Below are 17,205 nucleotides of genomic sequence, written 5' to 3'. Positions count from 1 at the left end.
CTTTTGCAAAAACATTCAAATTATTGATGCAAAACAATAGATTTAAAGTTTAAAAGGGAAGGCAATATCCATTTATTGCCCTCCTGTATGCAACTCATACTCAACTGCAAGAACAGAAAACCAATGGAAAAACATGTCTTATTTCCATATATTCTGGTTCATTCAGGTTTATTCTTCTGTGAATTGACTTTTCAGAGCTTTCATTTATTCTTCTACTGAGCTTTTCTTCTTATAAGAGTTCTTTATGGATTTCAGATATTAATTATTTACCAGTTCTAGGCACTATAAATATTTTATTCCATATGATAGTTTTGGATTTCACTTTATTTATGATTTCTTGTATCAAATAAAAGAATTAGTAGTTAAATATATCCATCATTTCCTTCATATTTTGGCTCTGTGTCTTTTTTTTTTCACTTGAGGTATAGTAGATTTACAATATCATATAAATTTCAGGTATATAAGATAGTGATTTACAATTTTTAAAGGTTATACTTCATTTATAGCTATTATAAAATATTGGCTATATTCTTAGTGCTGTACAATACACCCTTGCAACTTATTCATTTTATACATAGCAGTTTGTACCTTCTGATCCCCTGTCCCTGTCTTGCCCCTTCCCTTTTCTCTCCCCACTGGTAACCACTTGTTTGTTCTTTATATCTGAGAATTTTCTCTCTCTTTTTTTTTTTGCCATATTCACTTGTTTATTTTTTAAGATTCTATATATAATTGATATCATACATTATTTGTCTTTCTCTGTCATATTTCACTAAGTATAATACCCTCCAAATCCCATCCATGGTTTTGCAAATGGCAAAATTTCATTCGTTTTTATGACTGGGTGGTATTTCACTGCATGTATACATGTGTGTATGTGTGTATGCATATATGCGTGTGTGTGTGGGTAACAGTTTTTATCCATTCATCTGTTGATGGATACTTAAGTTGCTTCTGTATTTTGGTATTGTAAATAGTGATGCTACGGCCATTGAGGTGCATGTATCTTTTTTAATTAGCATTTTTGTTTTCTTTGGATATATTCTCAGCAGTGGATACATGAATATTGTTGGGTCACATGGTAGTTCTATTTGTAGTTTTTTGAGGAAACTCCATACTGCTTTCCACTTGCTGCACAAGCTTACATTCTAACATGGGGCTTCCATTTTCCCACACCCTCACCAACATTTGTTGTCTGTGGCCTTTTGATGACAGCTGTTCTGACAGGTTTGAGATAATATCCTATTGTGGTTTTGGTATATTATTGGCCATCTGTATGCCTTCTTTGGAAAAAAAATCTATTCAAATCTTCTGCCCAATTTTTAAATTGGGGTCTATAAAGTTTTTTTTTCTTGATATAGAATTGTATGAACTTTTTATATATTGTGGTTGCATGGGTGTTGCATGTTCAGTCGCTCAGTTGTGACTCTTTGCAACCCCATGCATTGTAGCCCACCAGGCTCCTCTATACATGGAATTTTCTAGGCAAGAATATTGGAGTGGGTTGCCATTTCCTTCTCCAGGAGATTTTTCTGACCCAGGGATAGAAGCTGCATCTTCTGCATTGGTAGGCAGATTCTTTGCCACTGAGCCACAAGGGAAACTCTTTGCCTTAAAAGACAGATCCCCAAAAAGCATTTCTATGATTTATATCAAAGAGTGCTCTATGTTCTATTCTAGGAGTTTTAGGATTTCTGGTCTTACATTTAGGTCTTAATCCATTTGGAGTTTATTTTTGTATATGGCATTAGAAAATGTTTTAATTCATTCTTTTACATGTAGCTGTCCAGTTTTCCCAGCACCACTTATTGAAGAGATTCTCTTTTCTCTATTGTTTATTCTTGCCTTCTTTATTGTAGATTAGTTGATCATAAATGAGTAGATTTATTTCTGAGCTCTCTGTTCTGTTTGGCTCAATGTGTCTTGATTAAGTAATCCTTTAGTACTGCATGTCATGAAGATATTCTTTGATATTTTCTTCAAAAAATTAAAAAATTTGGCTTTTCACATTTAGCTTTTAAATCATCTATCATCTTATTTTTATATGTGGTGTGATGTGAGGTAAAAATGTAATCTTATTTTTTTACCATATGGGAGACCAACTGACTCATATTTATATTGGACAGTCCATTTTCCCCCCAACAATTAATAATTCCCTATTTTCAAAGCCCTTGTGTATACAAAAGTATGATTCTAGGCTATATTATCATCATTGTTCTTATGGTCACTTCTTACAGTCAGTACCACATTGTTTTAATTATGGCAAGCCTTGATGGTAAATCAACTCTTATTTTTTACGATTTTCTTTGTTCTTGATTCTTGTTTCACATTAAAAATATATTTGGGAATTTGATTGGAACTAACTGAAATTTTAAAGACACATTCATATATGTATTACGTGTGTGTATATATGCCTATATACATATCTAAAACATATGCATGTGTACATATGTATACACACCTATTCTGGGAGCCCTTCATTCTTTGAGATTGAATCTTTCTATTCAGTAAGATATCTCTTAGATATCTCTGTGATTTTTCAGTAAGATTTTATCTATTCACTTCACAATATTTTACATATCTTTTATTATCTTTATTTATAGAAACCAATAAAGGACCTATAGGAACCACATAGGAATGTTTATTGTAAATGTATCTTTTTAAATTTATTTTTATCTAAGGATAATTGCTTTACAGAATTTTGTTGTTTTCTGTCAAACCTCAACATGAATCAGCCATAGGTATACATATATCTCCTCCCATTTGAATCTCCCTCCCATCTCCCTCCCCATCCCACTCCTCTAGGTTGATACAGAGCCCCTGTTTGAGTTTCCTAAGTATAAATGTATCTTTTAAAATTACACTTTATAAATCATTCTGTCTCATAGAAATATGTTTACATTTTATATAACTGCATATTAATCTTACATCCAGCATGACTTTGCTGAACTTTCTTACCAGTTTTAATAGTCTGACAATAACATTCACCAATATTTTTAATGTAGAAAATAAAATTGTTTGCAAGCACTCCATTGAAAGAAGTGGTAATACTATTCATTTTGGAATTGAAAAGGAATTCTCTCAAGATTTGTTGTTCAGTCGCTGTCATGTCCGACTTTGCGACCCCATGAACTGCAGCATGACGGCCTCCTCTGTCTTTCACTATCTCCCAGAGTTGGTTCAAACTCATGTCCATTGTGTCAGTGATGCCTTCTAACCATATCATCCTCTGTTGTCCCCTTCTCCTCCTGCCCTTAATCTTTCCCAGCATCAAGGTATTTTCCAATGAGTCAGCTCTTAACATCAGGTGGCCAAAGTAGTGGAGCCTCAGCCGCAGCCTCAGTCCTTCCAAAGAATATTCAGGGTTGATTTCCTTTAGGATTGACTGTTTTGATCTCCTTGCTGTCCAAGGAACTCTCAAAGAAGTCTTCTCTAGCACCACCATTTGAAAGCATTAATTCTTTGGTGCTCAGCCTTCCTTATGGTCCAACTCTCACATACATACATGACTACTGGAAAAACCATAGCTTTGAATATGTTTGTCGGCAAAGTGATGTCTCTGTTTTTTAATATGCTGTCTAGGTTTGTCACAGCTTTTCTTCCAAGGAGCAAGAGTCTTTTAATTTTGTGCTATAGTCACCATCCACAGTGATTTTGGAGCCTGAGATTAGGTATTACCATTAATTTTTTTGTAAGCTACTTTCCTTATGCCAGAAGGTCTATTTCCCTATAACCAATGACTCTCTGATGAATCAGAGAGCATCAGAAACATCAGAGAGTGTATTAAATCAGAGTTCTGGGCTCTAGCCATGGAGTGTCTGATTCAGCAGGTCTGCGGAGGAGCCTGAATATTTACTTTTTATGCAAGTTTCTAGGTGGTGATGATGTTGCTAGTCAGAGGACCACACTGAGGACCACTGCCAGTGCGCTATGTTAAACTTTGGTCTTTATTATTTGAGTGTACTCTTCTGGTCAGATGGTTCTTATTTGCTTCTAAATTTGCTTATTCCAGCTTTATCGTGATCCTCTGTATTTTATTGTGATCCTCTGTATTTTATTGTGATCCTTTGTTGATGGCTAATGTCAGCAAACAGTTTTACAAGTATCTGTCCAGCTTTTATAGTTACTGATCCCTTTTATATCTTGCCATTTCTGTTCATAGTGTATTTCTCCCAATAATTTACTATGAAAAAATTCAAACAGATAAGAAGTCATTTTACATTGAACACCTGTATAACCACCACCCATATTTTACTATAAACATCCTACTACATATTTGTCCATCTGGTCCCTCTGTATCCATTTATCACTATCATATCTTTTATGCTTTTGTGTCTTTTTTTCCTACATCTTCAAGTCTTGCTTTTATTTTCTTTTTCTTTAGTCATCTTAATAATTTACTTCAGAATCTCTGTCAGAATGTTCTATTTTCTGCTATTATTGGGATTTTATATCTGTGGTATGTGCTGTCTCATTCCTGGTGGATTGTTTCCTTTTATTTTGCAATTGCATTGTAAACTTATTTTCATTCTCATAGGAATCCTGTGCAGCCTAGGTTGAAACCATGTCCTATCAGGGAATTTTTATGCTTTATTAATTCCATGACTCTTAGAAGTATTACTGGTGTAAGAGCAATTTTTATGGTAATTTCTTTTCCAAACCAGACAATGTTTGGTTCAGCCCCAACACAGAGAAATTATTTTAGCCACTCAAAATCCAGACTAAAGTAAACTTCCTTATATTCTCCCTGAGTCAGGAGGCTTTCCTTTTTCTTTTTAACCTTTTAATTGCAGTGACTTCAGATTCTAACTTATGTTGGTGGTCTCAGGTCCAACTCCTTGCTTTTCTGAGTTCTGGCTTCTCTGTTGCTGTTTCAATCTGGGTGAAAACTCAAGATTCGTACATCTTGAAGAGCAGATATGTTCAGCTCATGTACTTGCTACTCATTTCCCTTTTTTGGTTCCCTGTCATCTCTGGTTTCCCAATGTATTTAAAGAATGCCTGCTATAAAGTATTTCTTCCTGTTCTCCACTTCTTGTGTTTGTGACAAACAGAAGTCTACTTCTAATGAAGTAGAATGAAGTGAATGAAGTTTACTTCATCCACCTGGATTTTGTTTCTATATGTATCTTGAGGAAGTACCTATTTCTGTTTCTGATTCCCTAGATAGCATATTAAAAAGCAGAGACTTTACCAACAAAGGTCTGTCAAGTCACAGCTATGGTTTTTCCAGTAGTTATGTATGGATGTGAGAGTTGGACTATAAAGAAAGCTGAGCACAGAAGACTTGATGCTTTTGAACTGTGGTGTTGGAGAAGACTCTTGAGAGTCCCTTGGACTACAAGGAGATCCAACTAGCCCATCCTAAAGGAAATCAGTCCTGAATATTCATTGGAAGGACAGATGCTGAAGCTGAAACTCCAATACTTAGGCACCTGATGTGAAGAAGTGACTCATTTGAAAAGACCCTGATGCTGGGAAAATTGAAGGTGGGAGGAGAAGGGGATGACATCCTTGGTTAGATGGCATCACCGACTCAATGGACATGAGTTTGAGTAAACTCTGGGAGTTGGTGATGGACAGGGAGGCCTGGCGTGCTGCAGTCCATGGGGTCGCAAAAAGTCGGACACGACTGAGTGGCTAAACTGAACTAACTGAACTGATTTACCTATACTGGCAAGTCTTCATTCTGTGTTGTTTTGTGTTTTTCTAACAGAAGTCACCTCTATTTAAAATTCACCAATGGAATTCTCTCTCCATTTAAAATTTTTTTCGGCTTACATGTATTATAATCTAACCTAAGAGAATCACATTGAGTTTCTGTTCAGGAAAACCCCTTAGCTTACTTGCTAGTTGAATGAATTCTCTCTTTCCTCTCTGTATCATAGTCATCACAGTGAGTGAAGTTGATTGAGGCTCATAATACAGCAAACATTTAAGACCAGAAGCCTATTTTCTTCTCCAAGCCATATTGGTACCTCTGTTCCCATCAGGTGGCTTACAGACTTATCCAGAATTAGTTTTCTTGCTGCCTTATGTTATTTAATATTTCAATGTTATTTTAAATGACTTTACTCAAAAAAATTTTAATGCATTCAAATATATAATTGAATGAAAGTATGAGTGGAAAATAAAATTATTTCTATAAAAACCAAGTTTAGTTCTGTGATTAAGCCATGATAATCTTGTGTTTCTAAATAAAATTTTCTTTTAAGTGAGGCATAGATAAGAATTTTATAAATGATTGGGTAAATAGTCTCAAAGTCTTAAGACTTACACACCAATTTTAATTTGCAAAGGTATTTAAATTTTCACTTTAAAGAAGCCAAAGTTAGATATTAGAGATGTCGTATTGTGGCTCCGCTAGTAAAGAAACTGCTTGCAATGCAGGAGACCTGGGTTTGATCCCTGGGTTGGGAAGATCCCCTGGAGAAGGGAAAGGCTACCCACTCCAGCATTCTGGCCTGGAGAATTCCATGGACTATATAGTCCATGGGGTCACAAAGAGTTGGACATGACTGAGTGACTTTCACTCATTCTAATGAGTGACTTCATTAGAAATGATGGTCTTTGTACAACATGGACTATTATGGAACACTCTAATAAGATATTGATGTGTATTAAGTTAAAATATGATCTTTAAACAACATATCATTTAAGAATACTCCTCACACTAAATGACTTTTTGACTAAATAGTCAATTACTGGTGACTGCGTGAAGTAAGAGGACTCCTACTTGTTTGATTTTGTTATTACATCTATCCAAATTACTTTCTATCTGAAATGTTTATAGTAACCTATGTTTATTTGAAAATGGGTCTAAGAGAATAGATGGGAAGCAATAAATTGGACTGCTTAAAATAAAATTAAAAATTAAAAAAAAATTAGCAACTTATGACTAAAAATAAGGGATGCCAAGTACTATATATAGTTCATGAGAGATCTCTACTAGCCTGCTCCCATCCTTGAGATAAAGTCCTTGCTTATGATAATTATGGTTTGTGCCATGTGACTGCACAACCCTTGAGAAAGCTGAGGATGGGGGATATGACCCAAAGATATAGGCAATAGACCTACACATAAAGGAGGTCAGAGCCCCAGTAAGTTGGTCCTGGTAACCAGCACATTCAAACTGATCCTCTAAGCAGAGTTAAGTCAAAAGTAGAATAGCTCAGAAAAATAAAGAAGGTAATAATATTACCCAAGAAGGCAATAATCAATAAAAGGAGACTGAGGAAAGGACTACAGAGACAGGTTAATTTACATGAAAGATAAAGAAAAACAACCAGAGAAAGAGGTAGGATGATGAGTGAGTCCTGGCCATAGGAAATGTGCATTCACACTGGCTTCCCAGAGATACCCTTTCATTTCTCCAGCTTTTGTGGATTCCAAACTGTAAAGATGCAGTTCCAATCATTGTAATGATTTCCTATTTCTCTTTAAAGACTTCAGAGACCAGGTGCTGCCCTTTCATACTTCTCCTTGTATCCCCCAAAACCTTACCTGGAATCTGAGTATATATGTGCTGCTTGATTGTTGAAAGAGTAACTAATATAAGTGCAAAGAAACTAATTTACAATTCTATTGTCTTTAATAGCTAATATTCTTGAAGGCAGTGACCATATGTCTACCACATTTTGGTATGGTAATAAGCAACAGAATAAAAACAGCTTTAGTGAGTTTATCTGTACACATTTCTCATTTAGAACCCTATCTTAGCCAAGAGGCTTTCCAATATGTTGATATAACTTATCTCATATCTTTGTATGGAGTATTGTGAACTGTAGGCCATAAAATTTTGGATTGAGAGTCAAGAAATCTTGATTGTAATCACAATTCAACCATGACAAGGAGTTGGTGACTTTGGAAAAATATCCAAAATCTCTCCACCTCAGTTTCTTTATCTGTGGGACTCATTGTTTTTTGATTTAAGGTTATTGTAAAAATCAAATTAGAGAATATATGAAATTACATTGTAAATTTGATCTGCCATGCAAATAGAGGTGATAAAGCTCCAGAATCTCAGAGTCAGAAGGGACTTTGCAGCATCTTAGATCCAGACTTTACTTAATTTACAATAATTTTTAATGCTTTTAATCTTTTATAATTTTTACATATCTCCTCTGACTTCCATACTTGTCTCACTTAAATAGGAATAATATTTTAGCTAAGTCGCTTCAGTGGTGTCCAACTCTTTGTGACCCTATGGACCTTAGCCCGCCAGGCTCCTCTGTCCATGGAATTTCCCAGGCAAGAATCTTGGAGTTGGTTGCCATAATTTTAGCACATCTTGTTCAAATGAATTTCCTGATACTCCTAAAACAACATTTGAAAAAAGACTAGATTCATTTTTCTCGAGTTAACCACTAAATACAGAGGGAAGAAGAAAAAGGTTCACTCTCATACTCCATAAATACTAAGTTATTGACAGCATAAAAATTGTTTGAGTGTGCTACCAGACATGATTACATCAGATAGGCTGGGCAGAGGACAAAGGGGGTGGAGTACCCCCGGATCTCCCCGCACTCCTGGCCCCTCCTTCAGCTCCTGGGCTCCCTTCCATCTATGCTCTGTGGCAGCAACACACCTGTAAGTTTGACTTTTCCTCCCTAATTCTCATCTTTAAAACATATGTGTCCTCTGGGCTCTGCCAAAAATAAGCAGAGTTGATGAAGAAAAGGCCTGTTAAGAGGAGGATGTATTTCTCACCTTGAAAAACATTTGCATTTTCAAAGCTGTCTGAATAGTAGTCACAAGTATTGACAGGTTGAGTCAGCTGTGTGTGAAATCTTTCCTCAGGGCCTCTCCTGTGAGGCCCAACAAAGATAGTTCTCTACACACGGGTGGGGTGTGTGTGTGTGTGCGTGCGTATTTGTGTGTGTGTGTAAGAAGATAGCTGGCCAATAGGTGTCAGAGACTAATTTTGTAATCTTTGACAAGCCTTTCACTGATGTAGCCAACAGTGACCAGTTTGGAGAAAGGTTGTTTATTCATGATCCAAATGCATGCTGATATCTCATTTGGCCCAGATATTCATATTCCTAGATATCATCTTGATATCGGGCCCCAAACCAACATTATGCTGGGAGACTGAATTCCTCAAATTCATTCCTTAAGTATTTCTACTCTATTGGGAAAATTTCCTTCTCCCTCCTTCCCTACCTTCAACACTCTCTAGATTACAAAGTGAACAGTTTTAAAAGAGTCAAATGGAATGGAAAAGGAGGAGTGGGATTTTAGGCATTCATTCCTTAGCAAGACACCCAAGAGGCCTAAGAATTCCAATCATATGAAGCCCTCTCCACAGCTGGGCTATGGTGATGATAACAGAGAAATAATTTCAGAAAAACTCAATTGGAAAAGATACAAAAGAGAACAATTCAGAAAATAATAAGAATGATTAATGGGAAGAAGATTAAATCAGATAAAAAGGGTATAGGGTTAAAGGTTTGGGTTCCAGAGAAAAAAAAGTACCTATATTTTTTACTATTAATAATTAATTGTTAATAATTGGCAGAGTTTAATTTGGAGTTCTTTAATAAATTGTTATAAAAATCTTTCTAGCCTCAATGATTTTAGGCAAAGTAGGGGCCATTCAAATGGAGTTAAACCTATGATTTGCTTCAAGAATATAAAAAGCCACTTTAAACAAGATTCTGGTACATTGTCTGATCCTGAAAACCAAATACCAGTAAGAGGACTTACATTAGTGATTAAAAGTGAGGTTAGATTTAAAGAAGGTGTCATAGGTCTTAAGGGTGATTGATTATATACTGATATACCAAGAGAGCTTAAAAGGATATCTATTCCTAAAATATGTTCAACCAGTACTATAAGTAAATATAATATTTTATGTTCTTTTTATGCATTGGATTTATTTCCATGATTTTACCTCCTTAGTGAAAGTGTTGATTGAACCATTTGAATAGATCATGAAATAGTAATTACAGTCTTAGAGGCAAATTAAAGACATTTATACAATAGGAATTGTAATTATACATTGCAAACTAAGAATGAATTTTTTTTTAAATTAGGCTACTTTTGCCCCAATAAAAATCAAAACTTCTCTCAGAATGTGGTGCTTTTAATTCAGATTATCTAATATACCGAATGTCAAATTTGAATAGTGTTTTAGACACTAAGGTGTTAATATTTGAAGGTGTTTTAAGTAGTATTAAAAACCAAGTTATTTCACTGTAAAATTTATTTAGGGTAATTTTCACAATTAGGTAGGCTGTCTGATAGCATCAAGTACTGGCTATTCACTGCTGCTCTAGATCTGAACGACAAAATGCTAAGGAGTTCTCAAGTATTCTCACTTTAAATTATGTTCCCAATCAAAAGTACGAGAAAATTGACTTAGGAGCCTTTTAATTTCTTTTGCCTCAATAAAGCAATATGCTTACTGTTGGATTTTAAAAATTATAGCTAAGCAAGGAAGTAGGGAAGAAACTACTCAAAACATGATCACTCAGAGACGGGCATGGTTAATATTTTTGTTTGCTTTCTTTCTTCAGAGAAGTGTTCTCTGTGTGTTTGCATGTTTACATTTTGTTGTATAATGTTTCTCCTCATAAGACAATTTATTAGGAATATTTTTCAGCTATTAAGTATTGATTTCAAAATAGGTACACTTTGAAGACCAATAATTATGGGAAGAATACTTTCAGAGACAACCTGTTTGGATTCAAAAGGAACAATGAGTATTAAAAGGCAAGAATTAAAAAAAAATTAACTGGAGGATAATTGCTTTACAAAGTTGTATTGGTTTTTGCCTTATGACAACATGAATCAGTCATAAGTGTGTGTGTGTGTGTGTGTGTGTGTGTGTGTGTGTGTCCCCTCCCTCCTGAGCCTCTCTCCCACACCTCTATCTCACTCCTCTAGGTCATCACAGAGCACTCAGCTGAGCTCCCTGTGTTATACAGCAGCTTCCCGCAGCTTCACCACACATGGTGGTGTACATATGTCAGTGTTACTCTCTCAGCTCGTCTCACTCACTTCTTCTCTCTCTGTGACCACAAGTCTGTTCTATGATAGGCCACATCTGTGTCTATTCCTGCCTTGCTGCTGCTGGGGTGCCATTGCTTTCTCCAATTCCTGCCTTACACATAGGTTAAAAGGCAAGTGTTGAAACCTTCTCAGGGAACCTTTCTTCATGGTTATTTTGGCTACATATTCATGTGAGACAGCGTTCTGCAACCTTTTTTGCACAAAGGACCTGTTTCATGGAAGGCAATTTTTCTTTGGACTGGGGGTGGCGATAAATTGGGGATGATTCAAGTACATTACATTGATTGTGGACTTTATTTCTGTTATCAGACTTTGGCATTTAATCCAATTTACATCCACCTCACCCTAGATCATTAGGCATTAGATATTAGAGGCTAGGGACCCCTGATTTAAGAGACTTTACCCAACATTGGTGAACTAGTTATAGCAGACATATACTTACAGGTTAGAAGAAGCCTGATTTACTAAAAACTGTGTTAACCTGGGAACCAAGGGGCCTGGCATCTAATCAGGGATCTGCTGCTGCTGTTTCTGCTAAGTCGCTTCAGTCGTTTCTGACTCTGTGCGACCCCATAGACGGCAGCCTACCAGGCTCCTCTGCCCATGGGATTTTCCAGGCAAGAGTACTGGAGTGGGTTGCCATTGCCTTCTCCGAATCAGGGTTCTAGTGAGTAACAATCAGGCAAAGGAATTAACCTAGATGTCTTTGTTTATACTGTGAGCCTAACCCTGCCACTCTGATTTTATATACCATAAATAAAATAAATAAGGGTTACTTGACATGGATGATTCTGCATAATTTAGTTTAGAAATCTGTTCAGATTATTGTCATTTTTATGAGGAAAGCTGTGACAGAATAGGGATTCAAAGATTTTTACATCTATCTGAAAAAGCTATTCAATCAACCTGTTCCTTGAATCTTAGAAAACAATTTTTACAACATACCAGTCACTTGATACACCTACTTTTTTCTGTGATTCAAAATTGTACAGAATTGGACTAAATGCCAAAGTCTAAAAATGTAACCCTTTAGAAACAAGTAATTGAAGCTAAATTATTTTGAGGAAAGACTTTGTACTAAAAATATCAGTAATGATAGCTTATATCTATTTCTTTTTGTGCAGCTAATTTTTTTTCTTTGAATGGTTATTCAGAATTTAGAATCCCATCTGTGTCAGTAACAAACTTAGTTCACAGAAGGCTTTATTGCTGTATTAAAATTTTCTCACAGATGTAAAAGTTGCAGATGGCTTTGTTAGGTGGTGTAAATGAGAAGTTATAAAGGAAGGAAAAATCTGCTTTGGGATAGTCCCACCTACTGAAGTTTTGATAATATAAAGTTGTGAAAAGAGCCCTGAAGAGACATAATTAGTGTGTCTTTTCCAGTAGCAACATGCAAAGCCCTCTAAAAATAGAGGAGAAACTCATCTCTTTTAAAGATTTATTCAATAACTTAGCTTCATTGCTTATAAGAAATATTCCAAAATTAAGTCCCTTCTAACTTAGTTTAAACCCATTTTATCTTGTGAAAGATCCCCTGGAGGAGGGCATGGCTACCCACTCCAGTATTCTTGCCTTGAAAATCCCATGGACAGAGGAGCCTGGCGGGCTACAGTCCACAGGGTCACAAAGAGTCAGACACGACTGAAGCAACTTAACATGCACACACCTATGCACATCTGTGTCTGTGAACAGCTGGCTGCCACTCACTGAATACAGTCACTTTGTATATTTAAAGACTGGCACGTGCAGAGCTACGCGTGAAAGAATGAAATTAGGACATTTTCTAACACCTTATGCAAAAATAAACTGAAAGTGGATTAAAGACTTAAATCTAAGGCTGCAAACCATACAAGCCCTAGAAAGAAACATGGGCATAACACTCTCTGAAATAAATTGTAGTAATATTTTTTTTTGGATCTGCTTCCTAAAGCAAAGGAAACAAAAGCAAAAATAAAAAAAATAGGGCATAATTAAACTTTAAAACTTTTGAACAGCAAAGGAAACCATGGACAAAACAGAAAGACATCTACTGAATGGGAGAAAATATTTGTAAATGATATGACTGGTAAGAAGTTTATATCAAAAATATATAAATAGCTCATACAACTTAATATCAAAAAAAAAAAAAAACAATTAAAAGATGGACAGAAGACCCAAGTAGACATTTTTCCAAAAAAGATATACAAGTGGATAATAGGCACACAAAAGATGTTTAACACCACTAAGCATTAGAGAAATATAATCAAAACCACAATAAAATACCACCTCACACCTGTCAAAATGACTATCATTAAAATATCTACAATTTAGAGGACTTTAGCAAGGATGCGGAGAAAAGGGAAACATAGTACACTATTTGTGGGAAAGTAAGTTGGTACAGCCATTATGGAAAACAGTAGGGAGGTTTCTCAGAAAGCTAAAAACAGAGTTACCACATGACCCAGCAATTTTACCCCTGGGTATACATCAAAGATTCCTGGGTCAGGAAGATCCCCTGAAGAAGCACATGGCAGTCCATTCCAATATTCTTGCCTGGAGAACTCCATGTACAAAGGAGTCTTGTGGGCTATAGTCCACAGGGCCACAAAGAGTCAGATACGATTGAAGCAACTTAGCATGTATACATCAAAAAAAAAAAAAAAAAGGAGAAACAACGACCCAGAGGGATGGTGTGGGGAGGGAGGAGGGAGGAGGGTTCAGGATGGGGAACACATGTATGCCTGTGGCGGATTCATTTTGATATTTGGCAAAACTAATACAATTATGTAAAGTTTAAAAAAAAAAAAAAAGATACAGGTACTTCAATGTTCATAGCGGCACTATTTACAGTAGCCAAGACATGGAAGCTACCTAACTGTCCATCTAGATGAATGAAGAAAGAAGATGTGGTACATAGTATACAGTGGAATATTATTCAGTCATTAAGTTCAGTTCAGTTCAGTCACTCAGTCATGTCTGCCTCTTTGCGACCGCATGGAATGCAGCATGCCAGGCTTCCCTGTCCATTACCAACTCCTGGAGCTTACTCAAACTCATGTCCATTGAGTCAGTGATGCCATCCAACCATCTCATCCTCTGTTGTCCCCTTCTCCTCCTGCCTTCAATCATTCCCAACATCAGGGTCTTTTCAGATGAATCAGTTCTTAGCATCAGGTGGTCAAAGTACTGGAGTTTCAGCTTCAGCATCAGTCCTTCCTTGAATATTCAGAACTGATTTCCTTTATGATGGACTGGTTGGACTTCTTGCTGTCTAAGGGATTCTCAAGAGTCTTCTCCAACACCACAGTTCAAAAGCATGAATTCTTTGGTGCTCAGATTTCTTTATAGTTAGAAAGAATGAGATAATGCCATCTGCAGCAACATAGATAAACCTGGAGATTATCATACTAAGTGAGGTAAATTAGACAAAGAATGCCAAGTATTATTACAGTATCATTTATATGTGGAATATAAAAATGATACAAATGAACTTATTTACAAAACCAGAAACAAAGATACAGATTTCAAAACAAGCTTATGGTTACCAAAGGGAAAAGGTGTTGAGGAGGGATAAACTGGGAGTTTGGAATTAACAAATACACACTACTATATGTATTATCAGTTCAGTTCAGTTAGTTCAGTTCAGTCACTCAGTCATGTCTGACTCTTTGCGACCTCATGAATCACAGCACGCCAGGCATCCCTGTGCATCACCAACTCCCGGAGTTCTCTCAGACTCACGTCCATCGAGTTGGTGATGCCATCCAGCCATCTCATCCTCTGTCGTCCCCTTCTCCTCCTGCCCCAAATCCCTCCCAGCATCAGGGTCTTTTCCAATGAGTCAACTTTGCATGAGGTGGCCAAAATATTGGAGTTTCAGTTTTAGCATCAGTCCTTCCAATGAACACCCAGGACTGGTCTCCTTTAGCAAGGACTGGTTGGATCTCCTTGCAGTCCAAGGGACTCTCAAGAGTCTTCTCCAACACCATAGTTCAAAAGCATCAATTCTTGGGTGCTCAGCTTTCTTCACAGTCCAACTCTCACATCCATACATGACCACTGGAAAAACCATAGCCTTGACTAGACGGACCTTTGTTGCCGAAGTAACATCTCTGTTTTTGAATATGCTATCTAGGCTTTGGTCATAACTTTCCTTCCAAGGAGTAAGTGTCTTTTGATTTCATGGCTGCAGTCACCATCTGCAGTGATTTTGGAGCCCCCCAAAATAAAGTCAGCCACTGTTTCCACTGTTTCCCCATCTATTTGCCATGAAGTGATGGGACCAGATGCCATGATCTTCGTGTTCTGAATGTTGAGCTTTAAGCCAACTTTTTCACTCTCCTCTTTCACTTTCATCAAGAGGCTTTTGAGTTCCTCTTCACTTTCTGCCATAAGGGTGGTGTCATCTGCATATCTGACATTATTGATATTTCTCTCGGCAATCTTGATTCCAGCTTGTGCTTCTTCCAGTCCAGCGTTTCTCATGATGTACTCTGCATATAAGTTAAATAAGCAGGGTGACAATATACAGCCTTGACGTACTCCTTTTCCTATTTGGAACCAGTCTGTTGTTCCATGTCCAGTTCTAACTGTTGCTTCCTGACCTACATACAGATTTCTCAAGAGGCAGTTCAGGTGGTCTGGTATTCCCATCTCTTGAAGAAGTTTCCACAGTTTATTGTGATTCCCCACAGTCAAAGGCTTTGGCATAGTCAATAAAGCAGAAATAGATGTTTTTCTGGAACTCTCTTGCTTTTTCCATGATCCAGTGGATGTTGGCAATTTGACTCTGGTTCCTCTGCCTTTTCTAAATCCAGCTTGACCATCAGGAAGTTCACAGTTCACGTATTGCTGAAGCCTGGCTTGGAGAATTTCGAGCATTACTTTACTAGCGTGTGAGATGAGTGCAATTGTGCAGTAGTTTGAGCATTCTTTGGCATTGTCTTTCTTTGGGATTGGAATGAAAACTGCCCTTTTCCAGTCCTGTGGCCACTGCTGAGTTTTCCAAGTTTTCAGGCATATTGAGTGCAGCACTTCCACAGCATCATCTTTCAGGATTTGAAATAGCTCAACTGGAATTCCATCACCTCCACTAGCTTTGTTCATAGTGATGCTTTCTAAGGCCCACTTGACTTCACATTCCAGGATGTCTGGCTCTAGGTGAGTGATCACACGATTGAGATTATCTGGGTCATGATGCTCTTTTTTTGTACAGTTCTTCTGTGTATTCTTGCCACCTCTTCTTAATATCTTCTGCTTCTGTTAGGTCCATACCATTTCTGTCCTTTATTGAGCCCATCTTTGCATGAAATGTTCCCTTTGTATCTCTAATTTTCTTGAAGAGATCTCTAGTCTTTCCCATTCTGTTGTTTTCCTTTATTTCTTTGCATTGATTGCTGAGGAAAGCTTTCTTATCCCTCCTTGCTATTCTTTGGAACTCTGCGTTCAAATGGGAATATCTTTCCTTTTCTCCTTTGCTTTTCACTTCTCTTCTTTTTACAGCTATTTGTAAGGCCTCCTCAGACAGCCATTTTGCTTTTTTTGCATTTGTTTTCCATAGGGATGGTCTCGATCCCTGTCTCCTGTACAATGTCACAAACCTCCGTCCATAGTTCAGATAACCAAAAAGAGCCTACTGTTTAGCAAAGGAACCTCTGTTCAATATCTGAATCACTTTTGCTGTACACCTGAAATTAACACAACATTGTAAATCAACTATAGTCCAATATAAACTAAAAATTAAATATACCACAATAAGATATCTCCTCATACCTCAAAATGCCTATCATCAAAATGTCTACAAACAGCAAATGCTGGCCAGGATGTGGGCAAAAAGGAACCCTATTGCACTGTTTCTGGATATGTAAATAGGCACTGCAACTATAAAACACTATGGAAGTTTCTCAAACCTGAAAATAGAACCGCCACATAATCCAGCAATTCTACTCCTGGGTATTTATCAACAAAACAAAACAAAACCTCTAATTCTAAAGATACATGCACCCCGAATGTTCAGAACAGCCTTAGTTACAATAACCAAGATATGAAAGCAATCAAGATATAAAGGTGATGCTATCCCACACAATGGAATATTACCCATAAAAACATGAAATTCTGCTATTTGCCAGAACATGGATGGACATAGAGGATATTACACCAGTGAAATAAGCCAGGCTGAGAAAGATAAACATGATATGTTATCATGTATAA

The 17,205-nt window shown here is 36.8% G+C and overlaps 1 protein-coding gene across 4 annotated transcripts in view; it reads right to left on the bottom strand.

Annotated features, from left to right (window-relative positions):
- Positions 1–17,205, bottom strand: part of LOC147380100 (uncharacterized) — a 699,587-nt gene that overhangs the window by 96,138 nt on the left and 586,244 nt on the right. The window contains exon 8 of one of the 4 annotated variants that reach the window (XR_015167018.1): positions 16,123–16,682. The exons of 1 other annotated variant lie outside the window; for it this stretch is intronic. The gene's annotated coding sequence lies outside the window, so the exon portion shown is untranslated. Of the gene's footprint in view, positions 1–16,122; positions 16,683–17,205 lie in introns of those variants that run through there. 2 more of the 4 variants (XR_015167012.1, XR_015167013.1) reach the window with 2 other exon arrangements.

The sequence above is a fragment of the Bos grunniens genome, chromosome 1 (assembly GCF_055505025.1).
Source record: "Bos grunniens cultivar Pamir isolate PY7600 chromosome 1, Bosgru_T2T1.0, whole genome shotgun sequence".
Lineage (NCBI taxonomy): Eukaryota > Metazoa > Chordata > Mammalia > Artiodactyla > Bovidae > Bos > Bos grunniens.
Note: the sequence above shows the minus strand (reverse complement) of the source record. Positions and strands in the feature narration are given on the sequence as shown.